Source organism: Diuraphis noxia, unplaced genomic scaffold (assembly GCF_037042655.1).
Source record: "Diuraphis noxia isolate RWA-SAM2 unplaced genomic scaffold, SU_Dnox_SAM2 contig0002, whole genome shotgun sequence".
NCBI lineage: Eukaryota > Metazoa > Arthropoda > Insecta > Hemiptera > Aphididae > Diuraphis > Diuraphis noxia.
The window spans coordinates 30,015,451-30,026,853 of NW_028301712.1; positions in this window are offsets into that span (position 1 = coordinate 30,015,451).

Genomic DNA, 11,403 nt, shown 5'->3' on the forward strand with positions numbered 1-11,403 from the left:
TTATAATTAAATTCGTAAAATTTTTAGGAATTTCTGAACCTTTTAATTTCACGCGTAAACCTTATTAAAATTTCGTTGTACATTTACACTTTTTTGTTTTGAGGGTTATAATTGTATTGCATTATCAATCATAGTACCTATGTAAATATAATTACATACGTTTCACCTAATGATTAATTTAAATAAGACAAAAATAGTTTTTTAAAAAAAAAAATGATAATAACGTTAGATGATACCTTTACTTTAGTTAAATGATGCAATTGCTGGTAAATACCCAAAACTGTTTATTAAAAGAACATATATTTTAGTAATAATAAACACTAATTTTATACCTGAAGTTTAGTGGTATTCATGTAATTTCAAAAGCAAAAGATACAGAATAAAAAACTACCATACTTTGTGAAAGAATGTAAAAAAGAAAAGAAACATCACTTTTATTGGTATCTCGCGATATGTTTAAAAATTAATCTTAATATCGTTATCCTACACACGCTTTTCCGTCTTTTGAATGTTTATACGTCTCATAAATACTAAATAATTAGGTTAATTTTTTTTTATGTTCAGTGTTTATACTCCTTACAATAACTTATTGGTATTATAGCAAACAATTATGACTTTAGAAAAGTATATGTTTGAACGGAACATAAATGGTCCGGAAATAAGCAAGACAAAAAAAATTATTATTACTAATTTGTAATTTGAAACAATTGATGTGTTCAGCGTATTGTTAGAATTGTTTTTTGTTAAGCCAATATTTTTTTTTTCAAAAAATGTGTGAAGGTAAAAAAGGTAAAAACAACACCTAAACTGTTTTAATGTGTTAAGCCATGGTAAATTCGGAAAAGTAATCCTTAATCAGCGCAAACTGTAAAATAATATATGCACACTCATTTTAACACACACGCACACAAAATACTATATACGAGCCATCAGACTATCGCAAAACAAACAATTAAAACCCAGATTACCAGCTCTTCGGAGCCATGTCCCCGCCCACCGTGCCTTCTTGAAAATAAAAAATTCTCCGTCTTCCTGACTTCCTTAGACCCACCACGGAAATATGTAGGTCACACGTTCTCATCAATTGACACCGACTTAGGCCTATATATAAATATAAACGATTTGATAACATTGTATTATTGTTATAATTCAGAGGCCTTTTCTGGGATCGAGAGCGCGCGCGTGCGCGCTCATACGCATCATAATATTCTATCGCCTTATGAACCGTGTTCCACAATGAATCACAATTCACAGGTACCTTCAACACACATCATATTTAAAACTCTTAACGATGACGGGTTACGGTGGGTCTAACAATCATTTCGGATGAGATAGCGAAATGAGTTACGAACTAGTAGGCACTTGATGCGCTATCAAATTGCGATTCGTCAACTGGCGGGCGGACAAAATCGTATAAATGATGATGTTTCGAACATGGAAAATAAGTTACAAAAAGAAATTCACTAGGTGTATAATATTGTTCCACAGCACAGCAAATCAAAAATAAAATCAACTTAAAACGTTATTATACCGTATGGTACTATGGTGTTATGGTGTAATACATATAAGTTCATTTATATATTTAATAATATTGTATACAATTGTTATGCCGATTTTTATAATATTAAATACATTTAATATTGTACTTGAAGTTTGTACGTATAATACACTCAGTATAATATAATATATATATATATTTAATATTATGCATTGTTTAATGTTTAATATCAATATCAAGTAGAACGCGTTTTTTGAATTGTACCTATGATACATATGCAACGTTATAATTAACACAGAACAACGTTTGTTCATTTTCAATTAATTATTGTTTATTATACTTAAAAATATAATTTTAATTGGATCGATCCTTTTAGATCAATGGTAACATGTATATTAAGATATGTTTAATATCAAACTAGACTTCTTTATCGATCACGGTAAAACGAAACAAATAAAAACTAAAATAATATTATTGATATGCCCTTTACAAGATAATATTGAAATAAAAATAAAATAAAAATAGAAACCCATTCGTTTCGTTATCACACGGCATATTTTTATGGTTAAAATAATTAATTAATACTGTTGAGATTATTAACGTTTATCATTTAAAATTCAACGTTTTTGATTTATGGGTATTTAGAAATGGTTGAATCCACAGTTATATACAGTAATAAGTACTACCTATTAACAATTAAACGAGTGTTTATAATTTTTTTTTATTATTATCTGCCACTATATCGACCGGAGGGAAGGAGTTTTTACATCAATACCACACAAAATGTTTCCAAAAAAATGTTTATTTGACATGCGAGAAAAATTTAATAATTAATTTAAAATTTTTTTTACTTATGAACGGAAATATTTTTTGTTTGCGTACCTGAATATACTCTAATAAATTTAAATAAAAAGTTCCAATTTTTTATTTTCTAAGCTTACCTGTAGTTACTATAGTCCATAGGTATACCATGAAGGTCGCAGCCACACACGATTTATCATTCAATTTGATTTGTGATTTACTTTACATATTTAGTCTATTTTAAATATTAGCATATAGTATGCAAACCATTATGACGTTTAGATATACCATATACTTATTATGGACTATAATAATGGCCTATATAATATTGTAATAGCCAATAGGATATGAATTGATAATATATACCTTACACGTAACCACACAAAATGTTGTACGATCATATTATTTTGAATGATGCACATTAAAATTTGTGAAGGGTCTATTTAGTTTATTTACAGAATATATATTTCATTACTAATAAATAATAACAATAACTGTTATAGAAAAGTTACAAATGTATACTCAAGCAAAATAAGTTAACCTATAAGTAGGTTAATCAATTCGGCAGTCTATAGGTACCAACGTATTGTATTTGATAAGTAAATATTTTTCGATTAATACGTGTTTTTTCAATTTTATTTTTGAAAGGTTTCACATTGTCACTTTTTAATTTTTATCATTATAACTATTTAAATTATATATTTTTATGTATAATTAGATATAATAGATATTTTAGATATTTTCAAATAATTAAATACTGTAGACGCGATTTGAATTTATTGTCTTTATTAATGTTATTTCTTTATCAACATTTAACATGTGTTTTTTTTTGACGATTCGTCCTATCATATTATGTTATAATATAATGACTCTTATAGATTTCAATAGGTTTGTTCCAATTCCGTACAGACAAAAAAAAATTAATATAATAAAATTACTGATAAACCTGGAAATAATGAGGTCTCCTCTTATATATGACAACCACGTGTAGATCGTAAAATGACGTACTTCACACACACACATACACAGTACACAGTCATACACACATGGTTTAATATTATTTTCAATACTAGATTTATAATATTAAAACTTAACTGATCATTGACAATTTATTAACTACAAACAATCATAAATTATGAAACTAGAATATAGTTTTGCACGTTATTATTAAACACAATATCAATACACAAAAAATGCCGACACATGCAGATGTTCAAGTTATTCGAAGGTTTCTACTTTTCGGAAGGTATAGACATCCAGTTTGTTAGTTTGTAGTAAGTTTTTAGTTCTTAAAAATATATCCACCATTTATAGGCGTCTGTTATGGGACGTTTCTCTGTATATGTTTTTTTGGTTAAAAATTATTTGGATCATATACATGTAATGAATTGAGTATTCTGCAAGACAATATATCGTATGCCGGTTTAATAATGTAATATATAGGTATGGTACAGGTTGAAATTTTAAAACAGATATCGAACGCAAACTGAGCATAGTAACTAATACAGTAGTATAGGTATATATATATATATATATATATATATATATATATAAATTATGCTGACACAGCTATTGTGTATTTTCAAACGTTTGTGTATACAGTATGCCTACCTAATAGCTAATAGTATAAAATATAGGTATAGGTACTTAATACATTTGAAAAATGCATTCGTTTTTAAATTAACGGTGGTCGCGATAGCCGAGTTTAAAAATGTAATTAGTATTTTGGGTGATAATTTTAACAGTAAGACAATCTTTAAAAGTTATACGATTTTTTAAAATAATTATTCACATAATTTGAAGTCGTCACAATTTTTAATTTTACTTTTTAGAATAAAAACATACATTTTAGATTCTAAGCGAAGCAACAATTTTCAATATTCATACTTTAAGTTTGAAAATGTAATACAAGTTATTAGTACTCTAGTTTTTAATACAAGAATTATAAAAATACGTTGAGTACGATAACACAAATTATTTTTAATGAGCGTCTGATATTTCAATTTTTACAAAAAGTGTAAATATCAACGACTGCTTATCAAGCGATTTAAAATTTTTGTTGGAACTCAAAAAAAAAAAGAAAATTTTTGAAACTTGAAACATTTCATTGTTACTCAAATTATCATTTTTTATACCTAATGCAATATTCATATTATAATCTTTCAAATAAAGACCGTCTTCGTTTTGTATTATATTTTTCGTCTGAAATATTTTAACATTGAATTAAAATTTAATACCTACATTACAATGACTTATTCAATGGACGAGGTACACTCGATATCTATCCAGTATACCCAGTGACGCCAAGTACGCATTTAAGGTGGTGCATTTGAACCACCTAAAATTATGGGTGGATGGGCCTTGGGTAATGGGTAAGTAAAAATATTGAACCAAGATTGTTAATTCTTTTACAATACATATATACTAGTAAGTATAAAGTATTAAAGTAGGTACTAGGTACTTAACTACTTAATTGTTAAGCAGTTACCAGTTACCACGCGTATTATTAACTACTTACCTATAACCTAGGTATTGCATTATTGGTCTCTGGGGATGAGAGTTGAATCATCTTTTTTTAATGAACTCGTCGCCACTGAGTATACCAGTACTATCCTCCTTATAATTTTGTATTTTGGAGTAGAATAATTTTTGAACATTTTAATGTACAAAAATGAAATTCCACACTAGTATTATTATTATAGAAAAAAAAAAATTAAAATTTGAAAATATATTATGCTAAAAGTAACAAAAATATGACATAATAGTAATTTTTTTTTTTTTGTAAAACCAAATATTTTACCTATTGATGACACTTTATATTTATTTTAATCTATTTAGTAATCGTAAACTAAAAACGTACGTATCTTATTTTCATTCAAAAAACGAAAAACTTAAAAAATAATATCAATAAAAAATATCATATTTTTACAGTTTAGTAATGACATAAAAATATATAAGCACTCCATCCAGATACCATAAGTCAGCACAGCTCGAACTGCCTTCAAGCCAGCCTGAGTTATAATATTATTCTATAAAACTATATATACATATATTTCTACGTTCTGCCTATGCAATAAAATATACACATATTGACATATATACCTATGATAATTATAATATAAAATTATAAAACATAAATTTAAAAACAAAATGTGAATTTTATTCAGGAATCAAAATATTATAATTATTTGAAAATCATTTTTTTCATATGTAATTTAAAGTAGGTATTCTATTAAATTAAAGTAAAAAATTTACAATATTACTCGTACATTAATTTTCATTTAGCTCTTATTATAGTGACGTGCTATAAATAATGCGTGATTATTGATCGCGTCGGATTCATTTTGATTAGCTCAAGTAATATTTACATAATATATTTATTACGTTCCTAGGTAATTCAAATTATCGGAATCATTACCTCCAATATTTTTGCCGTTGAAACAGTGAACTCATAATTTTTTTTTATTGAGTAAATATTATACATAATAGTAAAACTCAATTTTTATCGTTTTATGTTAAACCATTCGTATTGTTATTTGAACAATAATCATGATAATATGAAAAAACGGTTTTAAACTTACATTGTTAATCCGCATCCACGAAAAGTTTACAGCAATTTGTAATAATGATATATCTACGCACCATCTATATAAATACTTAACACCTAATAGAGCTATAGATGCTTATATATACAATAAAGGGGGTCAAAGTGCCAACGTTATAATAGTTGTGCACACTCACACGCACATTCGTCGCATAATACATATATATAATATTTTACGATCAACATTAAAATAGTACTAAATTTTTTTTATTCGTTTATCAACCCAATATTGTGGTAATAATATTTTATTTTATTGAAGTTATTATAGAGGTACCCCACTAGTTTGGAGTATTTAATTTTTTTTAATGTCAATTTGATTTTGCCATTATAATATTAAATAGTAATTATTTTAATAATTATTCATGGTTATATGTTATATTATATTATAAAGGTACGCACTATTATTATGTGTGGCAGTTTAGTTCAAATAGGTACCATTATTTTAATAAGCGTGTACAATACCAACGTGTAATGTATATATATATATGGCTTATCAATGTATACTATGTGTGCTTACTTGTTTTTCTTTATACAAATATACGAGTGATATATATATATATATATATATATACATGCCGATTATTAAATATTAAAAGCTATAATAATTATATACAGTCGTAAAAAGGAAAGCATTTTTTTAAAACTGTTTTCTATAGTTTAACCTGTTAAGTGTTAACTAAACTTTTAGAGACTCAAGCACACGCCGTTGGAGATAATGAAATACAATATATAGCACATAAAAAAAATATACATAAATATATATACCTATTGGAATATCGTGGTATATTTTTATAACTTTGAATGAGAATCGAGGCTTGAGATGCTGTATACAAATCAATAGTTATAAACTATAATAAAATGATCATTGCGTTTATGTCTCAAATTTAATTTCTACTCGCTATGTAATCGTGTAAATTTTCTATGGATCAGAAACTCTATAGTATCAGAGTACCTATATTATATCATAGATATCTATATCTCATATATATGCCAATAAGATGCAACTCAAGATCCATGGGCATTTGCACATTTATTCAGGATTCGATTAGTACATAATATTTATGCAGTATATACTGAAAAATTATACATTGTAAGATATAATATTCATCGTTAAATTCTTTCGAAAAACTATACATAATATAAGCCATTATTAGGTTTATATAATATGCTTATTGGCTTATTGGCTATTTGCTATAGATGTGAACCATTTGTAGATGGCCTAATGCCCAATAATGTTTTAGTAGGTTTTTAGGTTTGTTATCTTAAATTTAAATATTGCCAATTTATTTTTGAATAGAATTTAAATTTATAAAATACGATACTTATTACCTAAATACCTAAATTATATTGTCGACGATAAAAATTCAAAAAGCGCGTCGCGTTGTAAACGAATGTGCTAGAGGTTAGGTGCTTATTATACATATTATGTGGTATTATTTTGTATCGCTATTTGGAATTGTATATAGACGTACGTATACTATAAAAATTCTAACGTACAGAAATCGTTCGTAAGGCGTACAACATAAACCACAGTGGCCAAATACTAAATGGCGGTTAGAAAGACATTTTAATAATATTAGTGTATAATTTGTTTTTCACTATCGACGACAATTAGGCGTTTGCACAAAATAGTGCAAAATAAATAAAATATAATATTTTATACACAAAATACTTAACGATGTATGAGTTTTCAGCGGTGATATAATATTACAATTATTAATAAGTAGGTGCCGATAATAATCGATACTATTCCATAGTATAATATTATATTTTTTAAATATATAAAAAGATTATCATTTATTGAAAAGTGAAATACTTATCAAACACAGTACCGCTTAAGTAAAACATATTATACTCGTATTATACATTATAATACACAAATACGTCGTGATGTCGTAGCTACTTTGTCTTTGCGATATCGATAATTTCATGAAAATTCTTTTTGAAACAGTTTTTTTTTCATACTTAGTCACTCCAACTTGACACAATATTATTATTTACATTTTTTATTAATATGTTTGACTAGCATTCATAAATTACGGCGAGGGAATATTTTAATGAATGATAATATGTTCATTGAAACATTTGAAACACAATATTTATAAACAGTGATACGTATACATACTACACATGTAATCAATACTTTTTGAAAATATTTACTTTCAGCAATTTTTGAATGCGAGTAACTAATACCACTAATACGCCCATATATTAATCTATTTATTTATTTTTCACAATTATTTTATTTTATTTAACCAATGGCCACTAGGCTCATCGTTAGGTATTGTTCACCCTAAAGTGAACATTTTAATGCTACTCTTCTTTACCGGTATTTATTTAATTTTGCTATTTTACATTTATTTAAAATTGTATCCCGTCAACGCATGGCTTGCTTGTGCCATACTACGGCGGACCGGATAACAAACAAATAATATAGGTATATATTATCTAATAAAGTAAAAATAAGATAAGTATAAAAGATAAAGTAAGTAGATATAAAAGTCGTGTTTTGATTATTTTAAGGAATTTCATGGTTCTTAACACTTATAAATGCTGGAGAACAATATCAGATGCAGATATTAAAAAATAAAAATACGCTATTATAGATTCTTCCAAGTGTTAGGAGAGCTATTGGTTAAATGTCTTACCTGACTCAAAGCTAACTGCCTATCGGCTATCAACAATGTACGGACTATTCTGTTGCAGGATATTAGGTGACACAAAGTAATTACCTACCAATACGTGAACCGTAATACGAATAACGACACAAATTGATTACTATTATGTATTCGTCAATAGGAAATTGCATCTGCATGTGTTGTTTCCGTCTTACCTACACACACGTCCTTCATACCAAATTTTTGTTTACTAGTTTCTATAGCCAGCTGTTAGTTTTGATATTAAAGTGAATTAAACCATTATTAAAATTTTAGGTAAGAACATTATATCTGTGTCCTCTAGTTGGTTTTTTACGATATTTTAATTTTTAAACGAGTTATGTACATTTTCAAATATTTACACTTAACATGCTCATATAGTCATAACTAAATTTAAAAATTAAAGTACCGTAAAAATCCAACGAGAGAACACAGATAATGTTCTTACCTATAAAAGTTTGATAATGGGTCAATTCACTCTAATATAAAAAAATAACAGTAGACTATTGAAACGGGTGAACGAAAATTCGCCAAGTATAGTACGTGTGTAAAACGGAGACAACACATGCGGATGCGACGTCCTCTTAAAAGTCCATTTGTCGCTCACAAAATTCGGTGTGGAGAGCTTGTTACTTGTTGTCGATATGAGTGTGTGCACGCACTGGCTAAAAAGATGATATGGTTATGCTGACCAGAGAATGACAGGTGACTTTATCAAAATTGTTCGCGTTTTCAAGCACTAGTTTTCATTGCCGGTGGCAAAGACATTTTACTATACCATCCCTTTTCTCTGTGATGACGGCATATAAGTAATGCACACGCTTTACGTCTTACCGTTACAAATACGTATTGATTTCTTAATCCGTGATCATATACGAATTGTTCATTTCGTCGGAGATGGGGTTTTATTGATGATGTCCGATTTCGACATGCCACAATGATGATGACGAGCCGTTATTATTACTTGTTATTGTAATAATGTGAGCATATAATTTCAATTATTTACCCTTTTGGAATTTCGAGTTTAATATATTACTGCAGCTGCAGCGTACATAATATATATTATTTATTATTTGTTTGGATATTAGTTTCCAAAACTTATTCGTCGTTTTTACAGGACGTATAAAACTTTTTGTGGAATGTATAAATAATTCCCCAGCTTCCCAGAGCTCAAATATTGTAATAATATACATTTTTTTTATACCATCGTTATTATAATATGTATGGTCTGACTTTGTTTGATTGTTTCCTGCACAGTTTTTCAACGTTCCTACAGGATTTATTAAAAAAAAAAAATGGCTCCGGGTGGGCTGCTGACCACCTACATGTATCCCCCGTTTGTATACATCCCTGGTAGAGTTATATTATAGTAGGCATACATACGGCAACTTGATAAAATTCACAATATAGGTCCCGCCGAAAAAGCAGTCAGCCTTTATGTTGCGCGTGTAAATTGTGTTCGCTTGTGGTGTAGAATAATATTTACGTACAGTTTTGAAAATAATTTTTTTGTATTAAATTATTATCATTATATAACATAATTTACGACTATATTAATGATGTGACTGACGGCGACGTTTCACTATCCATATATTATTATTGTATACGCGTAGGTATAAATGTATATAATATATATATATTATAATATAGCCGATAGGTTGGTATCTTTCTATATAAAAATGTATAATATTATACTCGTAGTCCTCTGCATTATACGACAGCAGAAGTGTACTATATACGAACTTGAGTGCCTCCTCTGCAACAAGTAATAACACGCACATTTACTTTGCACCTTGTTCATTACGTAAAACGTAGGTATACATGGTAGGTGTCTGGTTATGTATACGTATGCGCATAATATGTAAATAATAATAGCTCGTGTTTACAATTTGTTTATTATTATTATTATTGTGATTATGCTACAGAGCCTTATAGATAATGACAACCCGGTGCAGTGTTGTATAATACCAATGTTTTCTCGTTGTAACTTTTATAACACTCAAACGAGGAAAAAACACTCGTCGAATATGTGTGATTAGAGATGATTAGCGATTATTATTATCATAATTTCAAACCAATTTATACATTTTATTCCGTTTGTTTTGTCGACGGTTCTTTTGACGATAATAATTACATATTACATTATGTAATGTGTACCTACAATAATAGGATTAGTAACAATGCCATTACTAAAATCGAATAATAATTTCTTTTTTCCTTAAAAATTATAATTGTAAATCACCTTTACGTCGAATAAATACATATATGACATATATTTTATATACATAATATTATAGTCTTAAAGCGTTAGCACATTGACCACGTGTTAAATAATTTTATGTCAAACTGCACGATTTCGAATTAAGCTCATAATTACACGGCTACTTGGACACTTGTGTGCAGGTTAAAGGTGTAATTTCGTGGAAGAAATTCCTCGAAAATCAGATTTTAACGACAACAACTGGCTTCAGACATCCTACAATGTACATATATATATATATATACCTACCAAGTTATATAACATGTACATACTTCCTAGAGGACGAGATTTCCATCAATCGCGATGAAATTATATATCATATACAATATACATATATCAATATATTAAGGAGTTTTTATATTCGTAATGGTAATCGTTGTGTTCGGAATTAACTACTACAATAACGCACTATGTATAATAATATCATGTCTATCGTATTACGGTTATGTGAGGAATCCGTTATAAAATTCAAAATAGCGGTATAGGTACATAGACTATATTGTCTAATGTCAATATAGACTGCAGAAAATCAAACGACATCACCATAACACTGTATAATATACCAACGTAATATTATGTAAGC